We start from the raw sequence: 10444 nt of genomic DNA, 5'->3' as shown, positions 1-10444 counted from the left end.
CAAAGTTATCCATAAATGTAAAAAGTACCCTCGATTTCTGCAGTGTCCGCCTACTCTTTATGGGTATGATCCTGATAAGGGTGTGTACTGATTTACCTATTCCCTGCACATGTCAGTATTTGGTAGCCATAGACATTGGTTTTGAATTTGACAGTTAAAACAACGTTTATGCCTGTGAATACCTGATCTTATGAATATATTTTGCAATGTGTTAGCATTTATGAGCTTCATTGCAAGTTTATACATTTTTTGTCTCATGTAAAATTGTTGGTTGACTGTAGTTTCAAATGTATGTTTAGAAAAAAACCTGAAAAAAGACTAAACATGTACCACAACACTAATGATATATGTTTAAAAAAAATCAAACACTTTTATTCGATTTCAATAGATTAAAAATCCCAAAAGAAAGGAAATAATTGCACATATCACATCACACGTAGATAAGCATACTAATGTTGAACAAAAAGTAGTCTTGGTCTTGATACACGACACGACACGTTTCACAGGTGCAATGTCTGCTTCTTCAGGAAACTCAAGACTCCATAATTATCTGTGAACACAGAAAGAAAGAAATAACTGCAGGCTAGTACACACTTAACACTTATTTGCTCACATTAGAGGTAAGTATCATATACTACCTAACATCACGTGCAACTAGTTAAAATCAGCCTTAGATACAATAGCGGACTGAATCGATGATGGACACAAGATCAGCTGCCCCAATGGGGAATAAAGGGAGGCAGAAGAAACAGTACAACAGTCATCAGGGGAATTTGCCCCAATATTTGATAATTTGAGTTTATTTTTATCATTTGCATTAGCCTTGAATGTAGTCTATAGTCAGAAAGGAAGACAAAAATGGAGAAAGATGAAAAAGCCAAAACACATCGTTAAAGATGATACCTTCATGCCCCAAAGTCCTAGTATGTCTCCATGTGTTGCCCTTGGTACTGCAACCCATCTGATGCCAGTGTAAACGAGGCCTTATTATGACACTACCATCTAGCCCTTAACCTCACCTTTGCAGGTGGGTCAAATACTTGTTCCCTGCTGCTTGCAGTGGTTACCCTTCTTAACTATGACATATTGTAGTGACATGAATGCTGGCGAGAGGAAATACAGCATGTGTAGCAGATATTCATACACCCCAAAGTGTGGAATACCTGCAGCAACCGGGGAGCAGCAAAATGGTGGCATTTCAAGACACAGGTCACCAGGAAAGTTGGTATAGGTAATAGGAACTGGTCTTACAAGTGACCGTGTGGTGACAGAATCACTCTAATTCTTAAACTTATATAGAAAAATTATGTTATGGCAGAAAAAAGACTAAGTGGCCCATCGATTTTCCCCTTTTTTTTTTTTGTTACATGTTTTTGTACTTTAGGGTGTTTTTTTTTTTTCTTTTTGATAACCTTTTTGTCTGAGTATAGATCTATGTTTGTCCTAAGCATAATTGAATCAATTTACTGTTGACTGACACACTACCTCTGCTGGAAGTTTATTCCAAGCATCAACTACCCTTTCAGTAAAATAATGCTTTGTAGGATTAGTTTTGAACTTTTCTCCTGTAGCTTGAGGCAGTGGCGGCTGGTGCTCCAAATTTTTGGGGGGCGCAAACAAACTGAAAAATTCTGAAAAATTCTGAAAGAAAACCATCAATTGCAGCCTCACTGTGCCATTAAATGCAGCCACTGTGCCATCAATTGCAGCCACTGTGCCCATCACATGCACCCACTGTGCCATCAATAGCAGCCACTGTGCCCATCAAATGCAGCCACTGTGCCATCAATTGCAGCCACTGTGCCCATCAAATGCAGCCACTGTGCCATCAATTGCAGCCACTGTGCCCATCAAATGCAGCCACTGTGACCCCCCGCCTGCCTGCTCGCTGTCTGACCGGTGTTTACCCCATCTTGGTGGCAGGTCAGGCAGCGAGTGACGGCGGCGATCTGTGGGACAGGCTTGAGGAATGCTTTTCACAGTATCTTGTGGTCCGCTAAAATAGAAATTTTTTCCCTTTCACCCTTTTTTCTTGGAGGAGTTAGAATAATAACATTGAGGCAAAATGTTCATATACACCGATCAGCCATAACATTAGGACCACTGACAGATAACGTAAATAACATTCATTCTTGTTACAATGGCACCTAAAAGTGGGTATGATATATTAGGCAGCAAGCAAACATGTTGTCCCTGAAGTTGATGTGTTGAAAGCAGAACAAAAATGGACAAACGTAAAGATTTGAGCAACTTTGACAAGGGCCTTATTGTAATGGCTAGATGACTGGGACAGAATATCACCAAAGCTGCAGGTCTTGTGGCATGTTCTCTGTGTGCAGTGGTCAGGACTTTCCAAAAGTGGTTCAAGGCAAACTAGCAAACCTGCCACAGAGTCATGGGCGGCCAAGACTCATTGATGCCCATTGGGAGTGAAGGCTGGCCTGTGTAGTCCGATCCAATAGAAGAGGTACTGTAGCTCAAACTGCTGAAAACAGTAATGCTGGTTTAGATAGAAAGGTGTCAGAACACACAGTGCATGACACTTTGTTGCATATGGGACTGCGTAGTCGCGGACAGGTCAGGGTGCCCATGCTGACCTGTGTCCACAGCCAAAAGTGCCTACAATTGCCACAGAACTGGAAAATTGGAGTGATGGAAGAAGGTGGCCTGGTCTGATGAATTTAAAAATGGTTTGATGAACACAGCTCAAGTTTGAGGTGTTGACTTGGCCTTCAAATTCTCCAGATTTCTCGCAACTTGCAGGACTTAAAGGATCTGCTACTGACAGCTTGGTGTCAGATACCACAGCACACTTTCAGAGGTCTAGCGGAGTTCATGCCTTGATATGGTGAGTGATTAGTGTATGTTGATATCAATATATAAACATAAAATTCCACGCTAGATTTATAGCTCTGCTTGAGTAAAAAGTAAAAAGAAAAAAGGACAGCTGCTGGCACAGGTTAACAGATACAAACCCTCTACAACCCTATACAAACTAACACAAAGTACAGTGCTTAACACAAAAAAAATTTCGATAAATGATGAAAACAAATATAGAAAAAAACAAAGCCACACCTCTGACAGTGTCAAAGGTATGATGAAATGCATAAGGCGGTGCCTAACGTGATGTCACCACGTATAGCAGCCGCCAGCCAGAAGGAACTCATTGCCAACATTAGGATTGCTGCAGTTTATGGGATTGTGATGCATGTCTATTTTATCTGAAATGTGAGTGCTTTTTCTCAATTTTTAATACATTTTCTATAAGGATTTACTGCACTTTGAGTATTTGTATTTCATATGTCCCCATGAAGAAGGGTTTACTACCACATTAAAGAGGGTGACAGTGATAGAGTGGGAGAGGAGTAGGGTAATTGTGATGAACAGGAGGGTAAAATTCTTACTGTGAGACTAATGCTGTGTACACACGGGTGGACTTTTCGACCAGACTGGTCCGACGGACCGAATCCGTTGGACAATCCGACCGTGTGTGAGCTTCATTTGACCTGCAGTGAACTTTTTCGGTCAAAAATGTGACGGATTTGGAACATATTTCAAATTTGTCCGACGGACTCGAGTCCAGTCGAAAAATCCGCTCATCTGTATGCTAGTCCGATGGACAAAAACCCACGCTAGGGCAGCTATTGGCTACTGGCTATCAACTTCCTTATTTTAGTCCGGTCGTACGCCATCACGTAAGAATCCATCGGACTTTGGTGTGATCGTGTGTAGGCAAGTCCGTTCATTCAAAAGTCCATCGGAAGTCCGTCGGAAAGTCCGTCGGACCAGTCCGGTCGAAACGTCCACCCGTGTGTACATGGCATTAGAAGAAGCACAGGGCCAGCTGGATATTTACCCCCTATGTTTGCCTTCCATTTTGTGTCCTGTCTGCATGGAAGAATATAGAGATGTATATATATATCAAAATAGGAAGATAAAATATTGTTTAAAAAAAGTAGCCATTCAAATTTGGGGATTTTAAAACAATAAATGGGCAGAAATGCATAGTCAAGCACAATTAATGAGCCAGTCTATAAGCCTTAGTCAGTTAGACAATCTGCCAAGAGCAATGAGGGTATGCAGTGTTCAGACCCCTGGAAACCTTAAGCTCACTATAGAAATGTTCTATGTATTGTAGCTTTCATCTTTATGCTACCTTAACCATTTCAGTCCCAGAAGGATTTGCCCCCTTCCTGACCAGAGCACTTTTTGCTATTCGGCTCCGCGTCGCTTTAACTGACAATTGCGCGGGCGAGCGAAGTTGTTCCCAAACAAAATTGACGTTCTTTTTTTCCCACAAATAGAGCTTTCTTTTGGTGGTATTTGATCGCCTCTGCGGTTTTTATTTTTTGCGCTATAAACAAAAAAAGAGTAACAATTTTAAAAAAAAGCAATATTTTTTACTTTTTGCTATAATAAATATCCCCCCAAAAATATAAAAAAAAACAATTTGTTTCCTCAGTTTAGGCCGATATGTATTTTTCTACATATTTTTGGTAAAAAAAATCACAATAAGCGTATATTGATTGGTTTGCGCAAAATTTATAGCGTCTACAAAATAGGGCATAGTTTTATGGCATTTTTATTATTTTTTTTTTTATTAGTAATGGCGGCGATCAGCAATATTTATCGTGACATTATGGCGGACACATCGGACACTTTTGACACTATTTTGGGACCATTGTCATTTATACAGCGATCAGTGCTATAAAAATGTGTTGATTACTGTGTAAATGACACTGGCAGTGAAGGGATTAGCCACTAGGGGGCGATGAAGGGGTTAAGTGTGTCCTAGGGAGTAATTCTAACTGTGGGGGGATGGGCTTTAACACACATGACAGTGATCACTGCTCTCGATGACAGAGAGCAGTGATCTCTGTCATGACACAAGGCAGAATGGGGAAATGCTTTGTTTAAAAAGGCATCTCCCCGTTCTACCTCTCCGTGACACGATCGCGGGCACCCAGCGGACATCGAGTCCGGGGGACCCGCGGTCACAGAGAACGCAGCGGGCGCACGAGCGCGCCGCCGGTGGCGCACATGCCCTTCTTAAAGGGGACGTACCTGTACGCCCTTTTGCCCACCCATGCCATTCTGCCAACGTATATCGTCGTGCATCGGTCGGGAAGTGGTTAAGCTGGCCATGCACTAGTAGATTTTCAAATCAACACTCAAAATTCTCAACAGTACATTTGATGATTGATGAATGTTGCTTGGAAGGACATAAAAAATGTTTGCTTTCAGCATTTGATTTTGAAATGAATGGACATTCCTGGATGAAAAAAACACAGATTGTATAGTGTTCACTGTAATGCCGTGTGCAAACGACCGGTTTAGCCGTCGGAATAAACACCGAAGGTTTCTCCGACGGAACTCCGTCGGAATTCCATTCAAGCAGTCTTGCCTACACACGGTCAATCTAAAATCCGACCAAAGTCCGACCGTCCAGAAAGAGGTGACGTACAACACTTACGACGGGACAAGAAAAAGGAAGTGCAATAGCCAGTAGCCAATAGCTTCCGTCTTGTACTTGCTTCAGAGCATGCGTTGTTTTTGGTACGTCGGAACAGCATACAGACGATCGGTTTTCCCGATAGGAATTGGTTCCATCGGAAATATTTAGAGCATGTTCTATTTCTAGGTCCGTCAGAATTTTCGAAAACTTAGTCCGATGAGGCGTACACACGATTGAAATAGACGATGAAAAGCTTCCGTTGTACTTTTTCTGTCGGACGTTCCGCTCGTGTGTGCGCGGCATAAGAAGTGCATTCCTTCAAGAAGAAATTTCCATCTTGCTCCTTTTCTCATCACTGTGGTTGAAAACGTACATGGATGTGACCCCTCTTAAAACAAAACATTTCAAAATAATGCCCAGCCTTAGTGAAAAGGCCCAAAAAGTCTTCTTTGCTCTATACAGCCATTAACACAGTCAAGCATTTTTTAATCATATTGCTTTCTCATAACTCTGCAAATACACAATAATATCCCACATAATTAACATAGATCACACGTTAGCATCATTCAGTCCCATTTAATTATAATTACCCTTTAAACTGTAAACTCTAATAAAGTCAAATTAAGCCTACCAACTATAATATACTTCTCATGAACTTTAGCTATTTAACTCTAACTGCTGTGCTTAATGCCATCTCCATTTTTTTGTGACATAACTTGCCCTCTTCCATTTCTAAACTAAGTGAGTATTTTTTAACTCCCTGCTAAATCTTCCAAGGAGGACATATGAAAGCCATAAAACATCAGAGACAGTCTGATAATGTCACTGCAGTGCGTCTCCAGTGCTTAAGGGCCAATTCCCATTAAGACCACAGAAGGGTTAGCATAGTTATCATTGAGGCTGTAATCTGTCAATTTCAATGACAATAGGTTAAGCGTATGTTTGTGTTAATGTGATGGGGAGAGTTTGTAGTCTCCATGGGTGAGAATTTTCCAGCTAGCACTGTTCCCAAGCAGACCCAATAAGTGGAGGGATTGTTGTAGTTTATAACATTAGCACAGTAAACAATGTGAAAATGATGGCCAGTGATCAAAACACAGATAAAAGAGCTATTTCACTGTAGTGTTAATCTAGCAAAATAGCAAAAAAATAATACATGATTAGAAGGAAAATAAATGTTTATTTGATGGTGTCTGTGGTGTAATTAGTACATAAATAAGTTAATGAAATAAAATATAATTATTTAGGTTAAAGTATGCATATATGCAATAGACATTACATTAGGAAGTTGCTATTATGAAGCAGGATTGTAATGTCGAAGTCCCAGACAAATTCATGCATGCCCTATGTTACTGTCATCACTAAACCATATTCACATAATCAGATCCAGTTCCCTGACATTGAAGGATTATAATAAAGTGAACCTGGGGTCACATTGACATTACTAAAACAGCCACAGACATAGAAAACTGGCGTGTACCGCCAAATATACTACACAGTACCCCAAGAATCCTGAAAAAGAGCTATTATGGAAATACTTACTTTAGCTCAGGATAGAGGCTTAGCGGTGACGTCATTACGCCCCTCCGGAGGATCGGCGTTGCTGTTACATGATTGTCATGCCTTGTTATGTGTATTTAGTACCCATTTTAGTTTTATGATAAAAACATTTTTAGCTGTACTTCACTATGGGATTCCCACCTTCCTCCTTTAGTATATCTGCATGGTGCTGAGACCTTTGCATAGAAAGCGATCCTGAGGCCCAATGAGGTGTGCCATTTAGAGTGAGAGGATTTGGGCAGTGATTGGAGCAAAGCTAAAGCCATCCATCCATGAAGGATCTGACATCTTCTAATGCTGGTTCAGACCTCCTTAGTTGTGGGGTCTGAATATCTGGTAAGTGGCAGTATATTTATTGGTCGCTGGTGTACAATTGTTGCATGTAGAGGTTATATTCACGGTGGATTATTTTTATTGCATGAAGGATTTATATTCATGGTGCACTTTATTTTTGGTTTATTTTTCTTTTTTATGTTTATGGGACTTTTATTGAATTCATTATTTAATCCTTTAGCATAATATTGCATTATTACATTCATTGTCACTTGTGGTATTGATATGACAGCGTACCATTTTGTTTAAAGCAAATTTTGGATATTTGTATGTGTTGATATCGGTGAGTGCTGCAGTCTAGTCTTTTTTCTTATCTCTTTTTGATTTTATTCACCATTATATTTACCAGCATTGGGATTTTACAGTATTTATCTCAGGATAACCTATCCAGGCTTCTGAGCCTTTTTATCTAAGCCAGTGTTTCTCAACCAGGGTGCTACAGCACCCTAGGGTGGAGCCTTGGTTTCCAGCTGGTGCCGGTGTTCCCAGGGTCAGTGTCATGAGTTGCCATGTGTGGACAGGCCAGCACCATAACAACTAATGATGCTCTAGGGCCAGGAAGCATGGTATCATTTGTTTCTATGTTATTGAAGGCCAGCTCACCCACAGCATGGCACACCATGGCAATGCATGATCCAGGGCAGGGGGGTTACCTCGCAGGCGCGTTTCTAGCCCCCCGGCGGCCCCATCATTGGATTTGATTGACAGCAGTGGGAGCCAATGGCTGCGCTGCTATCAATCTATCCAATCAACAGCCGAGGACCCACTAGCAGAGAGATGTTGTGTCCCCATGCAACAAGTTCAAGGGTTCAGGTAAATAAAACGGGGGAGGCTGGGGGCTGGTCACTGCCAGGTGTTTTTTCACCTTAGTACATAGGATGCATTAAGGTGAAAAAACACGAACCTTTACAACCCCTTTAAGCCCTCTTCATTAAGAACTTCAGGACTTAAGTCGATATCTTATATTGCATTCGAGAATTATGTAACATTCTTTTTGCGCCCCTCTGTCAGGATTTTTTCCTTTATATTATGTTTGATGTAACCATTTTATTGTTGAACTAACTTGTTGAATTTTTTGCAATAAAATCCTTTTGTAAAAGAAAATATAAAATAATTCAAGACTATTACTTGTGTGTAAAACTAGTGCGCTTCTCAAAAATACTAATATATATTTCAGCTGTTACTAAAAACATAAATCAATCACTTGTAACAGAAAAAACAACAAAATAGTGCACAACATATCAAGTTGACTACTATATGGTTGAGATCCATAAAAAATGCTAAAACAAACAAACATAAAATTAAAGTCTATAAACCAATCAAATCATAAGAGACAATGTCTTCCTCGACGAATAATTCAATCCTATAGTGTGTGTCCAAGTGGTTAATCAGTGTCCCAAACGACAAACTAAAACGTGACAGACCACACGCCTCTTAGCAGAAAATTATGATCTCACTTGCTATATATGTATCTAAAAGATGCAGCAGTAGGAGGGAGACATGTCTCGATCAGCTTTTAGCAGCATGGCAATCCAAGGGTATCAGGAACATAGGTTAACGTGTTCTCAGTCACTCCCAGCACTACATAGAAAGAGGAAGACTTTGTAGTGCAATATGTTTAATCTAGCATTTATTAAAAATACAAAATGCACTTACACTTACTAATAATCTAATCAGTGGTCCTCACCAGCCAGCTAATGTGGGATGATGTCACAGTGATGGCTCCACCTGATGCTTCTCCCCGTAATAGGTGTCAACTGGGAACAGAGGCTCATCTGGGATGTCACTTACTAACATTTAAATACACATGTCCTGTGCCATGTCACCCCGACACTAAGTTTGAGTGTGAACAGCTGAAGGCACATATGCCCAATTTATTATATCTAAATGGAAAGTCGCCCTTAGTTATCCTCTATCATTTGAAGCGATTTATTTCACACCTTTAAAAGATATTATTCCATACCCCTATCATCCCGTCCAAGAGCTTGCATACTAGCCTAACATCAATAGTATGCAAGCTGTTAGAGGGGATGATAAGGGATTATATACAAGATTTTAGTAATGAAAACAGTATCATTAGCAGTAATCAGCATGTATTCATGAAGAATCGTTCTTGCCAAACCAATCTATTAAACTTCTATGAGGAGGTGAGTTGCCATCTAGATAAAGGAAGGCCCGTAGACGTGATGTATCTGGATTTTGCAAAAGCATTTGACACAGTTCCCCATAAATGTTCACTGTACAAAGTAAGGTCCGTTGGCATGGACCATAGGGTGAGTACAGGAATTGAAAACCGGCTACAGAGGCAAGTTTAGAGGGTGGTGATAAATGGGGAGTACTCAGAATGGTCAGGGGTGGGTAGTGGGGTCCCACATGGTTCTGTGCTGGGACTAATCCTATTTAATTTGTTCATAAACGACCTGGAGGATGGGGTAAACAGCTCAATCTCTGTATTTGCAGACGATACTAAGCTAAGCAGGGCAATAACTTCTCCGCAGGATGTGGAAACCTTGCAAGAAGATCTGAACAAATTAATCAGGTAGGCCACTACATGGCAAATGAGGTTCAATGTAGAAAAATGTAAAATAATCCATGTGGGTGGCAAAAATATGAATGCAATCTATACACTGGGGGGAGAACCTTTCAGGGAAACTAGGATGGAAAAGGACCTTGGGGTCCTAGTAGATGACAGGCTCAGCAATGGCATGCAATGAAAAGCTGCTGCTAACAAAGCAAACAGAATATTGGCATGCATCAAAAAAGGAATTAACTCCAGGGATAAAGTGATAATTCTCCCACTCTACAAGACTCTGGTCCGGTCGCACCTGGAGTATGCTGTCCAGTTCTGGGAACCAGTCCTCAGGAAGGATGTACTGGAAATGGAGCGAGTAAGAAGAAGGGCAACAAAGCTAATAAAGGGTCTGGAGGACATTAGTTATGAAGAAAGGTTGCGAGCACTGAACTTATTCTCTCTGGAGAAGAGACTCTTGAGAGGGGATATGATTTCAATTTACAAATACCATACTGGTGACCCCACAATAGGGATAAAACTTTTTCGCGGAAGGGAGTTTAACAAGACACGTGGCCACTCATTAA

The 10444-nt window shown here is 40.7% G+C and overlaps 1 long non-coding RNA gene across 1 annotated transcript in view; it reads right to left on the bottom strand.

The window, feature by feature from the left end:
* Positions 1–353: 353 nt before the first annotated feature.
* LOC141129947 (uncharacterized) overlaps positions 354–10444 on the bottom strand; it is a 101843-nt gene continuing 91752 nt past the window's right edge. Inside the window, exon 4 of the long non-coding RNA XR_012241918.1 lies at positions 354–550. This is a non-coding gene — a long non-coding RNA (uncharacterized lncRNA). The remainder of the gene's footprint in view (positions 551–10444) is intronic.

Source organism: Aquarana catesbeiana, linkage group LG02, assembly GCF_042186555.1.
Source record: "Aquarana catesbeiana isolate 2022-GZ linkage group LG02, ASM4218655v1, whole genome shotgun sequence".
Lineage (NCBI taxonomy): Eukaryota > Metazoa > Chordata > Amphibia > Anura > Ranidae > Aquarana > Aquarana catesbeiana.
Note: the sequence above shows the minus strand (reverse complement) of the source record. Positions and strands in the feature narration are given on the sequence as shown.